Here is an 18838-nt window from a genome sequence, read left to right as displayed (position 1 = left end):
TTTCTCTCTCTCTCCCTCAAAAATAAATAAAACATTTAAAAAATTATTTTAAAAAAAGACTTAATCCATGTAAAGCATTTAGGACAGTGCCTGACACATAGTACATGTTTAATAGAGGTTAATTATTATTATGATTTGGAGAGAATAATCATTCCTTGTTGGGGCCTGGTAAAAATTAAACGAGTCAGCTGCATAGAAAGTAGTTTCCAATATTCTTGGCAAACCGTATCCAGTCCATGCAAGCCCCTCCCTGGACTGCTCTGCCCCTAACTGTGCCCGAGAAATTCCCTTCCAGCCAAAGCCCCAACTGGAGCTCCATCCTCCCCTTCCAAGAAGCCTTTCCTGATTAGCACAGCCTAAAGACGGCTTTCTCTCTCCTGACTCTGCCGTTCACACATGTAACATGACATTTGTGCACACACCATCTCTCCAATCTAACTAGAAGCTCATAGAGGGCAAGGTGTGGATTCAAGTTTTAGGACACTTACCCCTCATAAGTCCTCGGGCAGATATCTGTGGATTTCTTAGATAAACGAAAGAATGTTCCGGTGGAACTGTGAATTCTTAACGAAAAGACAGTATTAGTGGGCGGAACTTTTTTCTTCAAGCTGATTCCTGTCGAGCCTCTGCCCATTTGGGTGGACACAGTCTCCTTTTCTTTGGGCTGGAGAGCATGAGGGACCTCAGCTTGAACCATTTTTGAAGAAAGCAGAGAACAAACAAAATAAAATACAAGGGATCTATCCTTTTCAGGATGTGGAAGCATCAGCACAAAATGAGTTATTTAAGAAAAAAAAAGTGAGTTATTTAGGGTGAGAATGTAAAAGAAATCAGAAAATTGTTTCTTTTGGTGAATGAGGAGAAACCAGTTCTAGCCCTTGGGCTTACAAAAGAACTCCTTCAGCCAGTAACTCTCCGTTTAGGGAGAAGGCTCACTATTATTTTTTGCCTTCATTTTCAAGCCACTCTTTTGCGGGGAGGGAGCGGGGGTCACAGCTGGTTTGTAAACTGGTCAGGACCCCGAGCTTGGTCTTTGTGCCTCTTCCCAGCTCTGCCCGCTGAGGCCGTTCTTGGCCACACTATGGACAGCAGAAGGAAACTGGCAAAGCTCGAGCCAGTTCAGTTCATGGACAATAATTATGGGCCTAGGTTTGAGGGAGACTAGGTTTGAGCAAGGCTTCTGGCTAAAACCAAGCTTCTGTCCTGTGGATTTCATCTCACCCCAGTTATCTCTTCTTTTGCCGTTCTCTCTCTCACACACACCTTCCCCTACAGTCACTGTGGAGAACTGAGAATTTGTATTTCCCCAAATGTATCCTCTGGACCGGGATGGCCTTGAGCATTTCCCATTACAGACTGCTGGCCTTTCTGGGCCCCCACCTATCCAGGTGGGATCTTCCTAAGAAAGAGGCTTAGGGATGGGATTCTGCTCAAGGCCATTTTCAGCTACTTGTGAAACTCCGTCTCTAGGGAATCCCCTATAATTTGGGTGCACAGAGTCATATTTTCATTGGGTATTTCTGATCTTTTCTGTGCACGTTGCACATGATGACCCCTCGCACACCTATTCCCCAATGTTTGACGAATGAACGAATGATTGTTCCCCCTAAATAGATCAGTGGCAGTCTTCTCAAAACACAGGGGCTGTGCTCAGTTATTAGTCTCCACTGCCTGCACCCAGACCAAGCTGAGCCCCAGAGAGCGCTCTTTCCATGGGTGGGACAGATAAGGGATGGATTTGCTCACACAGAGGCAGCCCTTCCTGTCTAGTGAACCCCAGGCCCAAAGGGCTACCCAGCAAGTACTAATGACACCCGTGCCAATGCCATCCTTCTGCCACCTCCAAACGCTACCCTGTCACCCCGGAGCATTGGTGCCAGCTGCAGGGGCCAGGGGTGTACAGAAACCGAGGCAGAGACAGAAGCTCTCCCTTTGCTTTCTCCGGGTATCAATGAGTGGCGGAGGCTAGGCATAGAATTCCCCTTTGCTCTAAGCATTGGACCATACTTTGTCCCAAACAACTTTCAGCTGCTCCACCTTCTGCCGAAAATCTGGCCAGGAATTCTAGCCCTGGAGTTTACCACATAAATTCCCCAGGGCTTCGGCAGAGGACCCCCCCCCCACAGGAGACTGGAAATGCAGAGCGAGAATTACTTAGTGGAACAGATCAGACTACTCAGTTTTGCCAGTTGAAGGGCGTGGGAATGAACGATCTACCTTTACACGGTTGTAGTTACTGACTTATTAATCCATTATTTAAGTGTTCCATAATTTAAAAACTTCCTTGCTTTGAAAGTGGTAAGAATTTCCAGCTAAAGACAATCGTTGTAATCCCAACACCCACTCTGTTCCTAATTAGCTCTGTAATTAAATTACCAATTAAAGAGACCTGAAGAAACTCTTCCTTGGATAAAGTAAAATGTCCTTAGTTATGATGTTGTATTCTGGACGAACAGAAGCAGAAATATATATACATGCACGCTGACACACAAGAAATTAAATATATATGTACCCATCTATAAATGTCATCTTTTCATAGACTTTTCTGTACTAGAGATTCACACTCAAGCTACACGCCAGAGTTGTGACTCTCCTTGGTTTTTTTAAGAGGGTGGATGAGAGAGAAGAGGGACGAAGCAAGACAACTTTAGTGGTCCAAACTTGTCTCATGAAAATAATGATATTGATCAAACTTATAGGGCTTGATTCAAAAGGGAATTGTTTGGGCTACTTCCAAATGAGAGCAATATAATTTTTTAAAAAGACACATAAGATGTAATGCTATCATCTAAAGGGCTAACTTTTGCTACCTGTTAACCCTGGTCTGTCTCACATAAAAAGCAGTTAGGAGGGTCTATGAGACATAAGACTTATTTAGAGGAGTCCTTATGTATGGTGCCTTAGTGGGGTCTGAGGATTGGGCTTTATAAAGCTTTATGTGGCTTTCATGTTTCCCTGATGCATAACACAGAGAGGAAATACAGACTGCTATGAACAAGGAGGAAAGAAACTTTCCTTTTTTTTTCTCTCTAATTACATTTTACAAAATTTACCATTTTTCCCTGAGGGCAGAATCACTCGTGTGTTAATTAAGTTCACATACCAAGCCAGGATTCCAAAAAGAAGGAGAAGGAGAAGGAGAGGAAGAAAAGGAGGGGGAAGAAGAAGCAGGGGGAGGGAGAGGGGGGAAAGGAAAGGAAAGGAAAGGAAAGGAAAGGAAAGGAAAGGAAAGGAAAGGAAAGGAAAAAGGAAAGAGAGAAGAGAAGAGAAGAGAAGAAAGAAGAAAAGAAAAGATAAAAGAAAAGAAAAGAAAAGAAAAGAAAAGAAAAGAAAAGAAAAGAAAAAGTTCTCTTGTTGGGGTTGCCCATGGCATAAATGAAGTTATACACTCCCTTACTATTCTGAATGTGCCAAGTAAATCGCTTCTTAATTATTGGGAGTTTAATTCATTTCCCCAACTCTCCTCAGCCTCCCCCCTGCCCACTGCCTCCCCCAAGTTATCCTACATATCTGTGCATGGCAGTGCATTACTTTTTCAGTCTTGAAGCTAGATTTTGTGTTGTATACTTCAATCAGGGAGAAAGGAATTTAGCACAAACATTCCAAAGGAAATTCTAGTAGGGCGATGAAACTTCGGGTGGAAATTTCTATCTCAAAGGGACATGAGTTTGGGAAAGTTCTTATTAAGCAGCAATTTTCCATGGACTAACACTGAACTCTTGTCGCTGCTATGGTAAGCGTAACAGCCACGTTTGTAAATATCCTTTATGTATCTATGCGTTTGTAATTTGGAATGAATCCTACAGATGGAATCCTGACGTCTACTGGGCACTTGCTACTCCAGGGTCGGTGAATAACATGACAAAGTAAAAATGATTGCACTTCTTCCCTCAACAAAACAAAACAAAAAACAGCTTCCAGGTAGGTCTTGGCATTTTCCCTGTGAAAATTCTAAAAAGCCCAAAAGAGGATATAGAAGAATAATGCAGCCATTCATAGTTTGTAGCTAAAACGTAGACACAATTTCCAGCAGCCGGCACTTGCCTCCACTGTTCTCACAAGTGATGGAGGACTGTGGCTTCCATTTCACAAACGAGGAACCTGGAACTATCGGTAGCTTCCATTAACAGTCACAGAGAGTGATGGGCTGTCAGGCCACACCCAAAGATAAGAGCAAAACCAAGATCTGAACCCCAAACCTGATCATCTTAACTGTGAGAAACTTATTAAACTTATTAAAGCCATTCAGACGGAGTTTGCTCAAGTTCTAGAAAGTCAGCCTCTCGTCACATCAAAGACATGTGATGTTCTGTTTTTGGCTGAGAAAGCTGTACCCTATATCACACAGCTCTGCAGCAGGACCTCTTTCTACTAAACACGCTCGCTTCCCACATGAGCTGCCATATGTCTTACCCTTCATAAGAAGTTGGGTGTGAATCCATTTTTATTTTAGCAAGGACTCTGCTTCTGTTCGTCATTAATCTTCCCCCTTTGTCTCATCCCTCATCTCTTGCCAAATGACTTTTCAAGTACTCACTGAACTTATTTTAAAGGACAAAGTATTCCTATACTCCCTCTGTGAAGAGATGCCATGGGAAACGAAGAAAATGGCTGGAGGACTTTTTTGTTTCATGAAGGATTTGTGGACAGGCTTTCCACATTTTAGTAAATGCTCTTCACTAAAGGGAACCCGTTAGAGGTGTTTAGTAAATTTATCTAGTGGTCTTTAAGTAGATGCTGGTACAGGTGACTCTCAAACTTCAGGATCCTTACAGAATCCCGGCCCCGTCCCTATGGGGCCCATTCCTTCCTGAGCCCAGGAATCTGTATTTTTGAAAGCTCTTGGTGTCATCCTGATGCCTGGAGTCCTTAGACCACACCTTGAAGAACACTGATCCAGTCAATGTTTATCCACATCTCAAAGATAATTTACAGCCTTGGGCTCAGGCAGGGCCTGGTTCAGGACACTGGAATGTTAAGAGGTCAGGGCCAAAGGGCTTGGCTGACACAGGGGCTCTGAGATGTCAAAGGTCACCGGCCCACTTCTTTTCTGAGTCCAAGGAGTAACTTAGCTTTTCTTGTTTCCGTGAGTTCCAAACTCACCCATTAGCAAAATAAAGAGCAGCCTGTTCAAATTCTTTCTGTGAATCTTTCCTGGGCTCCTTAGGAGCCAAAGGCCTGTGTTCTCCCAGGGGCTGGCTTTCTCTTTGTATGGCTGTGTTTCCTTCTTCCCTGGACTGTCAGGACTCAGCTTAGACAGAGCAGTTTTCTTGTTCTGAATCACATTTTTCATGTGTACCATAACTAATCTGGACTTTGAAAATCAAAATGGGGCGCACAACATGTGATCAGAATGCAATTTTTTTTTTTTTCAATAACCGGAGCTCTTTAATAGTTGGCTTTTGCTTAATAACCTAAGACACAGATCCACAAGGATCACTCTTTCTGCCCCATTCAATTCACACACAGAGCAGAATTCACACAACCCGGATTTAATTTTTTTCATATAAATAATTAATTCTACATTTAAAAACACGTTAAGATGTTTTATTTCTTAATCAGCTAATTTGACTGGGAAACAAAGATGCCTTTTATTCACATTCTCTTTTGAGTCGTGTTACTGTAGTAAAAGTTCCCCACAAGATTTGGCCCTGCGCTCACAAGTTTCGAGGGTGCCAATTAGTTTCCAGAGTCGCTATTTGACAAAAATGCTTCTCACTTTTAAAAAATGTAATTGAATGTCTGTTCATCACAGAGTTTCTTGTGTTCAAGCCCAGGGTGTTAAACATTTTTCGGGTTGACTTGGGTCAGCTTTGAAAAATTTCAGACAGTGAAACTTGAGAAGGGACCGTATGCTATAGTGTGTCCCTCACATCCCGTTAAGTATTAAGTGGATATTTAAATGGACTTGTTATACCTCGAGACCGCCTTAAAGTGAGCCATATAGTTTATAAGACTATTAATTAAATGAGAGGATTGCATGGGATGCACATGCATTTTCAAAATCATTCCCATCGGCCCAGAGTCGCACTTTAATTTTCAGACTAATTAAAGTAACACACGGACCCACAAAGGGTGGATAGCTGCGTCTCTGCGTAGAGGCTAACCCTGATGAAAGTGGCATGGGGAATTTTTCTTTGTAAAGCAAGGAAAAGGAGTAGGAGAAGAAAGAATTTGTCTGAGTGGCCCTGACTCCATTCCATTCATGGCTTCCTATTTGTTCCACTCCTGGATCAAGTTTTTAGTTTAACAAGACTGCATTTTGGGGGAGTTTTCAACCCCATCTGTTTGGGGCCAGAGTGTGCCCCACCTGGTGGTGCAATTGAGTTCTGAATTAACTGAGCTTTATTTCAGTACAATAGAGCGATTGTTGAGTTGCTTTTAAGCACCAGGATTCTTGGAATCTGATGGGCAAAAAATAAATAAATAAGTAAATCAGACTGCAACGTGCAGCTCTCTGGGCTGCTAATTGCATTTGACCCATTATCCTCCACAGTCCTGGTTCAAACTTTGACACAGCTGACTTGGAGTTTGAAATGTAAATGGGAGGGCCGCCCTTGCAGGTTATCACACTGCAGAATGTCTGTTCCCGGAACACTCTCCAAGGTCTGGAAAAGAGAAGAGACAGATATAAGCAATTATCCCAGGACTGTGCGGCTGCTGGCATTGGGGGCTGGCGGACACGGCCTTGGGCCCCTTCTCCCTCCAACGCCACGCAGGGCGAGGAGCCGGACAGAGGGAGTAGGGCTGCCCAAGAGAGAAGCAACCGACACATCACAGGCTCCTGTGTTCCTTGCACCCAGGGAGACAGGGACTGAGGGGAATCTCCCCTCCTGGCTCCCACACCCCACCCTTAAAGAGCGCGTGGCACTGGAGTGATAGTTAGCAACCCCCTCTCTGCCTCTCCAGCTTTATCCTGAGCGCGGTGCTGGGCCTTGCCACCCATAAAGCCTCTTTGAAAAGAGCACAGCATTTATAAAGCTCCTCTTTCTTTACAAAGGGAAGTGCCTCTACTCCTGGGAAGCTCATCCAAAAGCAATAGCTTGCGCTGCTCCCCAGCCTGGATCTAACGCAGGATGTGAGCGTTCACCTTCATCTCCGCTCCCCTGGAACCAGCTCTCCCTCTGAGGGGGGCAATCCTGAGTCGATTTCGCAGTGACTTTAAAAACAGGGCCAGGCCAGTGCTTCTAAGGGATGGATTTGGGCCCTGAGAGGAGACAGGGGAGAAGGATGGAGAGGGCCAATTGGGGAAAGTTGATTTCCAAGTCAGGAAGGACGCGGCAGGTTCAGAGGTGATGGCAGCTGGGAAGAGGAATTGGATCCAAGCCCCAGCTCCCCAGGCTGGAAGGAAAACAGGTCCTGAAAAAGATGGAGGGCCCCCAGGGAGCAGGGCTGCGGCCACAGAGCCACCTGAGTAGGGCCGCTCTGGGCCGGAGTCTGCCGTAGCACTGGGAGCTGCACCCAAGGCAGCGGGCTAGAGACGGGTGTCATTCAGGGTGGTAGCCACATGCAGATCCCGGCTTTGCTACCTTACTAGCTCTACGACCTTGGCCAAGTTATAGAACCCTGCTGCCTCAGTTTACCAAATGCTTAAATGGGCACAGTAATAAACAGTCACTACCCGGTAGCGTTACGGTGAGGACTCCAGCGTGAAAGCCTGCTGCGTTGTAGGTGTTTGTTAAGTTCCAAGTAGTACTACCATTGGAACCAAGGTCACGCCTCATGCCGCTTGCTGAGGAGAGCTCAGGGTGTCCCAAAGACAAGCACAAGCACAACAGTGTCAACGCAGCACACTTCTAGAGGGCCCGGACTCCCAGCAGGCTGGGCTCCAGGCTTGACAGAGCTCACCAGCGGGTGTCGGAGAAGAGTGCCAGGCTCCTCAAAGCCCCCTTGAACTTGAGCCTTGCAGAGCTCGCCACCCTGCCTCTCTGAGGTGCATGCCCCGCTCCGTGCCAAGGCGACAACGTCTCCAGGCCAGGCGGGGGAGGTTTCCCTGCCCACCCCTGAACTTCCCCCCTCACCCCCGCCCCTACCGCCGCCCCCCCCCCCCACCAGACTGCAAATCCAGCCTAACCCTGCCACTTGCCGCATTTGACCTGGTTTCTCTTCTCAGTGGGAAATCAGAAGAGGGTGCTTTGTAAGAGTTTAATTATAGCTCCTGTGTGTATTAAAAGGAGGGTAAGGCCCCCCACTTTGGCAGTACTACAAGAGACCTCCCACCCATGTTCTCGGCTCAGAGATGGAGAGATGTACTGTGTTTGGGGCCAGGTCTACACTGCACCTGGATCCCTATATTTGCCAGTAAATAGAAGCACATGGAGTTATTAATTAGCATTTATGAGCTCATTAGCACTCATAAGTAATGTCAACACAAGATGATGAACTAAGCTGGATTGTTTGGGTAGGGGAGGTGAGGGAGAAAACTTCTCCCTCCACTTGGACTCATAGAAATGTTACTTCCCTAGAATCGACCCCCACCTAGAAGTCGGCAGAAATGAACACAAATACACAGGGCAAGACAGTAAATTCCCAGTATATGAGGGTGGCCTCTTCAGAGTTTCTGGTTCCCATTACTAATCTATTTCATATTGAATGGATTTGAGATTCAGTTTAAAGAAAACATACAGTAGCAATATCACCACCCAGGGTGGCCATATGTGATTCTTTTTCATGAAATTGTTAAGGTGAAAGGAAACTCAGAGATCATTACCTCATCCCACCACGCTTCAGGTAAGGAAACCCAGGTTCTAAAGTTGATAGCAAAACTGGGTCTGGAACCGCCACATCTCTACCTCTTTGTCTATAACTCAAAATGGATAAAACTGACCCATCAGATTTGGGGACTAAAAGTCCATGTGTGTCCAATGTGATCACTGTGTTTAAAGGGTCCTTCTCTCCACCAGGAAGGCAGGCAGGCTTTATTCATTCCGATATCTTTTGGGAACCAAGCAGCACGCACTTCCCTTTTGGGTCCGTCTTTGAGCCCAGCTCAACAGGAATCAATGGCAGCTGATGTCTGTACTCTGGTCCCTTCCGGGCAAGGCAACCAAGTGAACCACTGTGGGAACCACCCAGCTTCTAATGGAAACAGGATGGAAATTATTCTGGGCTTAAAGCTTCCAATTTACTAGGGACTGAAAGGGGCTTTTGCAGAGAAGTGAGCAGCAATTGTGTGAAGGAGGGGACAGAGAGGGACTTTCACCTCCAGTTCCTCCAGCCATTTGGAAATCTGACCATTTTGATGCAGATCGACATTTGAATTAAATTTAATAGTAGTTTCAATAGGTTGAAAAGAAACCCATTTTTTAAAGCTTCTCCCACATTCCAATGACACTAGGTATTTTGCTTACAAAAAGCTACTCACAAATGGATGGCCCCACAGTGTCAATTGTAGCACTCACTTCTTGTCGTTGTCTTATATACAGTCTTAGTTGTATTAAACTGTTGTCTGGTTTCTAAAGGGTACCCTGTATCTCTCAATTATGATACGTGATTTCACACCGGATTTTCAGTCGCAGACCATCACAGCCAGTCAGCCCTGAATCTCTGTGTATAGTACATAGATGATACCTCGGGCTATGTGGGGACAAGTTCGGCATTCGATCTATGTAGACTACATGGGAAATGAGGAAAGACCAAGTGCTGACCCAGGATACAAACGGCTCAGTTCTTAGAGGTTTCTATGGATCCCTAATTTGGAACAGCTGGCCGAGGTGGGACATCTTTGGTGACATAATTTTTCAATAACACCACACTTCTGCAAACAAGCAGGGTTTTCATGCTGGGTAGACTGGCTTTAGCTCTTAATCTCATTGTTGATTATTCAATCATTTTGTGTTCTGTATGATTATTAGCGAATGAAACAAGGAAGAAGCCAAAGGTGACCTCTACCTCATATTGAATTCATGTACGTAGAACATCGAGTTCTACCTGGAATTCAGTGTTGACTGTTAACCTCGGTCAGGAGCTTTTTGGCAAAGTAGTTCACATGTCTCCTTGTTTCCTGCCACATGATGGTCCTCCTTGACATTTTCCCTTCTTTACCTATCAGTTCATCACTGGATATAATATTGTCTGATCATTAAAGTTCATTGCCTTCTGTACGCTCACTTGGGATGCTGAAATCTTAGGTTTTGTGATTAGAACTGGGTGGTAATCTCATGTGGATTCTCTGTCTTCAGAAAGATCATCAGTGAGTTTTACTGACTCGACAAATGGGCGCAGTAATAAACAGTCACTACCCAGTAGCGTTATGGTGAGGACTCCAGTGTGAAAGCCTGCTGCATTGTAGGTGTTTGTTAAGTTCCAAGTAGTACTATCATTGGAACCAAGGTCACGCCTTGGTAGCCAGCACCCACGTGGACTTTCCAAGCATCAATAACGTACAGGAGCTTCTGGATGGCTATCTCGAAGAACCAATGTTCTTCTGGAACTCTGACCCATTATCAATCACTGACTTCCCCTGCCATGCCTTTGAGTACGCTGTTTCGAATAGTTAGAGGGAGGGGGGTTGGGCAGGATGAGGCAATTTTCTGCAATATAGAAAAGCTGAAAAGAATCAACAACTTCAATGCTACCGTCCCTACCAACAGATAGTGACCTCAAGGCTGTCTTTGCAGCAACCAGATTCACTAGTATCTGTCAGAATGGAGACCTCCTGTTGATGTAAAACGCTTTTGTAAGGTGTCATGTATGGTGGCCAAAAGATACACAAGCAGCTGCATTTCAGTGGAATGAGAGGCGGCTGCAAGCAGGAGATTGAAGACAAAAGACAGACAGACACATCAGAACCCCATTCCCCACTGAAACCTGTCAATGGGCTTCACATCATCCACAGGATAAACTTGATACTCCTCAACATAGAATATAAGAGGCTTCATTTTTTGACCCCTGCTTCCCCTGACCTTGCCCTGCACCATTGATCTGCCTGGAAGATTCTTCCACAGCACCCTGGTCTCCCTTTCTTATTGGATAAGACTAATCTCAGGCATCAACCCCTCCTGGAAACTGCATTACCGGCTTTCCTCTCTGACCACTAGGTGGGATTAGGCATCCTTCCTCTATACTCCCTTCTACCACTCCATTTACCACAGTATTTATAATCGTTAAGTATCTTTTTCCTCCATTTGACTGTGATTTTCTCAAGGGCGAGAGCCATGTCTTATTCATTTTCTTATTCTCTGTACCAAGAACAAAGCCTAAGACATGGTAGGAGTGTAATAAATGTTCAATGGATGAATAATAGGCTCCAAATAATAGGAAATGGCTATGGAGAGATGATAAATGCCATCCAGAAGTCTGACCTGCTATATCAGAAATGGAAGCACTAACTTTGAGCCAAATGATCAGACAAAGAAGCTGAGCCCATAAGAGAAGCAGTGTCTATCCCTTCCAGCCCCAGCCCTGCAGACACGGCCCAGATGGCTCTCTCTGGGGCAAACTCTATCAGTAGTTGGTTGATATCATTATCCCCCTCCTTTAATGACCATTTTCGACTCCCTTCATCCTCAGCTAGCTCCTCTTCTGGTCGGGGTGACTTACCTCATGGAATGTCCCAGACCTTCATCCTTGAAGGATCTGAGCCCCTGAGCCTCCTCACAGGCCATGGTTGCTGTATTTTCCATTTATACCAAAACTGGGTAAGAGAATACCTAAAGATGCCTACGTGGTTCGCCTGGGTGGTAAACATAGGTTCCCCCATGCCCGCCCTGATGTAGAAGAGCAGCCCTACCTCTTCTCTGTCAGGGTCAAATCCTGCCGCTAAGATGATGGTCTCCTAGCACAGGGAGTCCAAAGTGTCCTACCAGGAGCCAGAATTTAGAGTCCAGTGGGACTTTTGCTATGTCCTCAGATGGAAGCTTCCTGCTTTTGGAAATCAAGACCTCAAAGCCTGCAGAGCCAAGAGCTATGGGGAAGGGAAGTACCAAGTCTTCAAGGGGGTCACTGAGAGTAGCGATAAGCAGAGCCACCCCTACTTTCACCCCTTGGATCCTGGACCCATGTGTCCTTCCTACTGGGGCACGGCTCCTTATAATGGTTGTTGATTTAGAAAGTACACTGCCTCCTAGAAGATAGCTCCTGATCCTCATAGATACCCTCCCCAAGCCTATGCTACAGTGTTGCCTTCAACAGGCCATTCCATCACTCCAGCAGACAGCTTTATCTAGGTAGTGTTATGAGATAGGATGAGTGTATCCCATTGCCGTGTCCCCTCGGGTGCACCTCCCTTGCCATAAAGTGGGTCCCATGTGTGACATGATGCGATGCAGGACACCTGTTGATCTATCAAATAGTCCAAGCCCTCACTTCCAGTGGTACAAGCTGAGGCTCTGCAGACAGAAAAGGCAAACCCCGGAATATAATTTTTTCAAGTTAAAATGGATTTCTGCCCCTCCTAACGCTGTAGCTAACTTGCAACCAAGTGGATGATTGGTGATCTCAAAGGATAATGCCATATTCGGAATTATTCCCTGTTGGTTGACAGATCAGACATTTGGTAGCAGCAATAGCTATATTAGTTTGGTGAGTGGGAGCCAGGCTGTGGGCCCATGTCTGGCCTCCAACATCCACCATGGCCATTGCATCCGTGCACCCACTGTGTCAGCATTGTGGTGATGGATGGCAGTGGCTAGCTGATGTCAACTAGCCTAGTCCATCTATATTCTTGTTTGTTTAATGCCTCTTCTGTGTCGGACGCTCTCTGGTGGATGTTATACCTGTGATACCAAGATCTTCCTACTTCATGCCCATGCCCACAAGAATGCCTCTTCCCCAGACCTCCTTGTCTTCCAATCTTCTTTCTTCTGGCTCCTGACCATTTAGCCAAGACATTTGCCATTGCCCATGAGTTTGTGTATATTCTCCTTTCCCACAAAGTGGATGAGCAGGTACACCATTTGAAGCTATGGTCATAGGGAGGATCTCCACTGATCGGTGACCCTTGAGTAGGACTCAGTGCGTAACAATCCACTTTTGATTTGTAGCACGGACCAAGTCCACACATCAATGAACCAAACTGGGCCCTTTATATTCTCCATCAACTCCATCAACATAAGAGACCTCCACGCAGCCACAGGTGTCCAGTGAGGGAGAGGCAGTGCAGCGGTGGTGAATGATGACATGGGGTCTGGGGCACATGGTCACACCATCTACTTGTGCCCTCTGGCCCTGCTTATGTCCAATCCCAAGTGTACCCCTTCCATTTTTCAATGGACTACTTCTGGGCTTACCCCCTTAACATTATGACTTGTTGAGTCTGACCAAAAAAAAAAAAAAAACCGTTTATGATGGACAATTCTAGTCTCATAACCATTTGATGACCAACAGGCAGAATCCCAAAGCATCCCAGAAGCTGCATTTCATAATGTGTACAGTCTATTCTCTGGACCCTCCTATTGAACTTGGTCATTTGGTGGGATTTCTGACCTTATGTGATATCCCCACTCTGTCATGCCCATTTCTTTGAAACTTTTCATCATTTCTGTCACCAGCTATCATGGTGATTCATTTCTTCTTCATTTTATGTGGACCACTACTTTCTCCAAGTTTCTGGGAGCCATCCTAGCAGAATATTAGCAACATGCTAGGATCCTTACCAGACATCCTGTATCCCAGATGAGTGACTCATATCAGAAAATTCTCCCTTTTATAATTTTATATTCCACCCACCTAGATCCAGTATTCCCAGAACCTAGTCCCTCAAATAATGTTCCAGACCCTGCCAATACCTGTTGGCTAGATCCTGTAATTCCTTCAAGTCATAGTATGTCTCCTCCCCTAGAAGAACCAGCACTTTCCCCAGCAAGGCCATGTTGGGATTTAATCCTATGTACTGGTCTGGCTGCTAAGAGAAGGGATGTGGGGACAGATCTTAAAGGGAAGGGGACACATTTGTCTTGCAAGACTGAGGCCTCCACTTCTCCTTCAAGCAAGAGAAGAGGGTAGTGCTAGTCTTTAACAAAGAGAAGTGGGCTACTTCTTGGGTTCAGAGGATTTAGGGGAATCTGGGGCCTCCAGATGTTCAAATGCATTAACTCAGATGTCGCTATCTCTTATCTCAAGGTCCTGCTCTTTCCCTATCAGAACCCTGGCCTGGCATGGTACATCTACCTAGGTTGAACATTCAACCTTTCCTGGAACTCGCTCATCTTATGATTAAGTTCTAGCCCTGACTTTCAACTTTTTCTGCCCACTAACAACAAGAGTTGAGGCTCACTTTATATCCAATCCGTGAAGCTTTGTGGTTTTCACACTGAGCCTTTAATTGCTAGCTAATTACTCTCCTTTTCCAAAGCATTAATTGCCCCCAGCAATATAGCCATTCAGTGCCACTGTTCTTATAATTGCTAGTCCCCCATATTTGTCAAATGCCCAATAGATTCACCCACTAGTGCTTTCCCTTCCACCAGCATCCCATCCAAGGTCACCACTGCTACCTTGTGCCAGGATCTATCACTGCTCCTCCTACTCCTAGAGATGGGAGTCCTCATTACCAGTGGCTATCAGGTGACCAAGTTCCAGAATCCCATCTTAGATCTCCTTTCTCATACCACTCCTGATACAAACTGTTTAGGTTGGGCTCTCTGAGAATTAGACTTTGAATCAGAGATTTATGTACAGGATACTTATTAGTATCTGCTCTAGGAAATCACCATTTGTAGAAGGAAAAGCAAAGGGAAGGAAAGAGGGTTTGGCCAAGGGAGAAGTTGGGCTACAGTGTAGTCACAACAAAGGCCTCAGCCAACCTGACAGAGACCTCTGAAGCTGGTTTGTGCATAGAAGTTGTCCCAAGCTGGGGTGAGGTAGAAAGATCTTTGTCCCTCCTGAAAACCAATCTTTGGATACAGGATGCCCCAGCAAAGGGGCATGCCTTGGGTGAAGAGCGTCACTGAAGCAGAGGCAATTAGCAGAGAGGGCTGACAGCTGAGGGCTATCAGGCAACAGCTCTCCTAGCAGCTGGAGGAGTAAACCCTTCACTCCTGAGGGGGACCTGGGGGCTACAGCATAGTGACTACTCAGAACCCAGTTCCACTTCTTATTAACTATGTGACCATGAGTAAGTCAGTCGTGGCCTCTGCACCTTAGTTTCCTGATCTATACAGTAGCTCTGTAATGACCTATAATGATCTATAATGACCACCTCGTAGGGTTGTCACGAAGATGAAATGAGATAATAATGTAATGCACCTTAAGACACAACCTGGCACATGATAAGCGCTGTGTCTTTTTTGTAGCTATAAAAAGCTTAGGGTTTGTATGGGATAGCTAAGACTAAAGTATAGGCTACAGCAGAAGGAGTTGCTAAACTGTGGTCAGTGGGAGCTTAGAAGAGGGGTGAAGATCAGGGGAACAAAGAACAGTTTCAAAGAGGACATGGTCAACAGATACGTGGAATTTAGAAAGATGCGACAGGAGGGGACAGCTTCCAGGTAACATATTCACAAGAGCAAAGGCCCAGGAAATAGACAGGGCATTTGCAGGGCAGTGAGGAAGTCATCGGGGCTGCTACAGTGCTTCCTGCCCAGAAGCTGGCTGGGAGAAGAGTGGGTCATGGAAGCTTAAAAATCCACACAGAAACAGCTGCTCTGAGACCTCAACGGACCATGGTACAGTTGGGCTCAGAAGCGGTGTGGGCGTGTCCCTGAGGAATGACACATCTTGGCAGGAGAGGGAAAGGGAGGAGGATGGAGACAAGGAAGAGAGAAGGATGAGGAGAGACAGACACAAAGAAGAGAAACATGCCAAGGAGACAGAAAGCTGAGGACAAATTGGGATTAAAAGTCAATCCAGGGGTGCCTGAGTGGCTCAGTCGGTTAAGCATCCAACTTTGGCTCAGGTCATGATCTCATGGTTCGTGGGTTCAAGTCCCGCGCCAGGCTCTGTGCTGACAGCTCAGAGCCTGGAGCCTGCTTTTGATTCTGTCTCCCTCTCTCTCTGCCTCTCCCCTGCTTGCACTTGGTCTCTTTCTCTCTCTCTCTCTCTCTCAAAAATAAGTAAACATTAAAAAAATTTTTTTTAATAATAAAAATTTTATTTTAATTTATTTTATATTTTTATATATTTTATATATTTTTATATAATTTATTTTATATTTTTTTAATAATAAAAAATAAAAGAGGAAAAGAGAATACCAGAAATGAAGAAGAAATGTGGACTAGTGCTTTAAGAAATGATGGTCTTTTAATTTCTGAAGCTCTGATACAAAGAATTAGTGTGGTAGAAACAAAATAACAATAATAGTTTAGACCTAGGTCAGCTGTGTTACTTCCTCAGAAAACAATACGAATACACTTATTAAGGGGCCCTGTGTTTTCCTATATTATAAATAGTTCTAAATTAACGTCCCTTCCCAAAATGCCTACTTTTCCAACAGGTGCAATATGACACCATCTGCCCAACAAAGGATCTAAATGTCACCAACTTCATAAGAAAATGTAATTGGCTGTTTAGGACCCTAGTTCACTATGATGATATTTAATAATTTGTACTTATAGAGCATGTAGGGGCATAAAATGAATTATAAATGTTAACTCTCTAACTCACACAGTAACTCCTTAGAAAGACAGGAAACACGACAACTCCCCTTTTAACAGATCCATTCATTCAACAAACATTTATTGGCCTCCTGCATGCCAGGCATTGTAATGATGCAGAAATCTGGCTACGTGAAGTTTGAGCGCCTGCTTCCCAAGCAGAAATGAGAGTCTCCCAAGAGCAGGAACCCTGACGTTTCCTCTCTGAAGTCCTAGGGCCCAGCACTGCACCTGGAAAAAAGAGAGTCATTGCATAAATGCATGCAGATTTTTTAAAAAAGTAAATACCACAAATTAGCTACAAGTCTGTGCTACTGTTATTAAAAACATAAACCCAGAGACTTTTGACCTCCGAGCCATTGTTAGCCACTGGACCTCACTTCCTGTGGAACCCGCTTCACCTCGTGCTCTTCAGCTCTGCCACACTGTAAAACATTCACCCGCCGACTGTTGCCAAAGATGCCATTTCTGTAGCCCTTTACATTTACTGGGGAAGAGGTCGAGGCTGGGCCCCACACTAAGATTTGCTTTTTTCTTAAAGATGTTGGCTTCTGTGAAGATTTTTATACCGAGCGGAAAAATAGAATTCTGAATCTAGAAATCACTCCAAGTCAATATCCTCTTGTTAGTCCGGGTTGGGTGTGGGAAAGTTCCACTTGGCAGTTGTGATGAATCACGAGGTCCCGACTACTCTCCGATGGTCAGCAGAGAATAGGAATGATTTGGACACCTGGCTTCTGTCTCGCTCAGATCTGAATCCCCAGCAAGATTCTTCACAAGGTGTCTGGCAGCTTAACCCCATCTGCCAGGGTCCAAAACCTACGTGTGCCATACCAAAATCCTGGTGAAATGGCGAAAAAGATGAAGTGACAAGTTCGTGCCCGATTCTTGCACTTTCCCCCTGCCACATGCCAGTGTGGACACCATTAAAGAGCCAGACTGCTACAATCAGGAAGGAAGGGAGCCCTTTGCTCTCAGAACTAAGGCAACGGTGCCACCGGGCTAGTCATGAAGCAGAATCTCTCCAAGGGAGGAGCAAAGTGACACCAACAGGTCCAGGTGGCCCTCCCCAAGCCTGGGGCTATTTCCCTTGGGACATTCCCGGCAGAAGACCCATTTTCGCAAATGTCGAAATTCCGGCCCCAGACGGATCGCTAGGCCAAGATACACCCTACATAAGTTACTGGCTATTTCAATTATTCAGGTTATCATCTGTGTTCTCCTTTTGCCCCCTGACTTTCTCAGTGAATGACTGTATAAACCTACTGCTCTCTAAAGACCTTCAAAGCGTTTACACGTAGACAGTGTATCTGAAGAGGGCCAGAGAAGTCCAAAGAAGAGAACTTGCTTTCCTCATTCTTTAAAAAACATATCCTGTATCACTTGGCTGAAATTTACATCGGGAGGAAAAAAATAAAAAATAAAAAGAGTCTCACAGTTTCTTTCTTCTGCTTTTCGGGGGAGGGGGTGGCATTGTCTGTCTACGGCTGAGCCCACAGTTGTACATGAAAGTTAATATTTCCAGGGCCCTGCGTGGGATACCTTTCCCAGAATTCATGTTCTCAATGGGAAACTGAAATAGCGCGTGAGAGTTACCCTAAGTAGATTTAAATAATTAAATTCAAAAATTCTCAAACCACTTGCTGTTTCAAATTTATTTCTTTAATAACAACTCAGACTCAGCAACAGACTGGATTAAGATTTCATTTATTCGAAATTTAAGGTATATCCAGCCCTGGGTGTTGTTTTTAAGTATTTAAGGGGAAATTTGTGCGTGGTGAAAATGAAGAGGCTGTAGCATTATAAATTCATTTCCTCTATTAGAAGCAGGGCCCCGCCTGCACGCCGCAGCTGTTCGGGGAGGTAGTCCCGGCAGGCTGAAGGGCGCGCCGCGGAGCAGACGACCCTTTGTTTCCCCACGAGGGGAGATTTGGCCGGCCCCACACCCTCAGCAACAACTATTTCCTCAGTGGCGCCAGGCAGTTGGGCAGAATCATCTGGGGTGGTTTTCATGTGGCAAAGCAAAGCATCCTCTGGGATTCCAGAGAGACTTCTGAGGATCCATTTTCATCCGTGACCTCAAATCATGCCTGGTACCGGGCACAGAGGACGGGAGGCCACGGTGGCCTGAGCCGAGTTCGCTGACCTCTGGAATAACCCGCCCCGATACAGGCGGCAAGGCAGAGAGCGACTCGGAAAGCAGGTGTTACATCGCAGGTAACAGCCCCACGGTACTTACTATTCACGCTAACAGTTTTACAAACAAGTGAGTTTCTTATACATTCATCGCCACCCCCAGGCATTCA

Source organism: Panthera tigris, chromosome C1 (assembly GCF_018350195.1).
Source record: "Panthera tigris isolate Pti1 chromosome C1, P.tigris_Pti1_mat1.1, whole genome shotgun sequence".
NCBI lineage: Eukaryota > Metazoa > Chordata > Mammalia > Carnivora > Felidae > Panthera > Panthera tigris.
The sequence above is the reverse complement of the archived record's forward strand: the minus strand, read 5'-3'. Positions refer to the sequence as shown.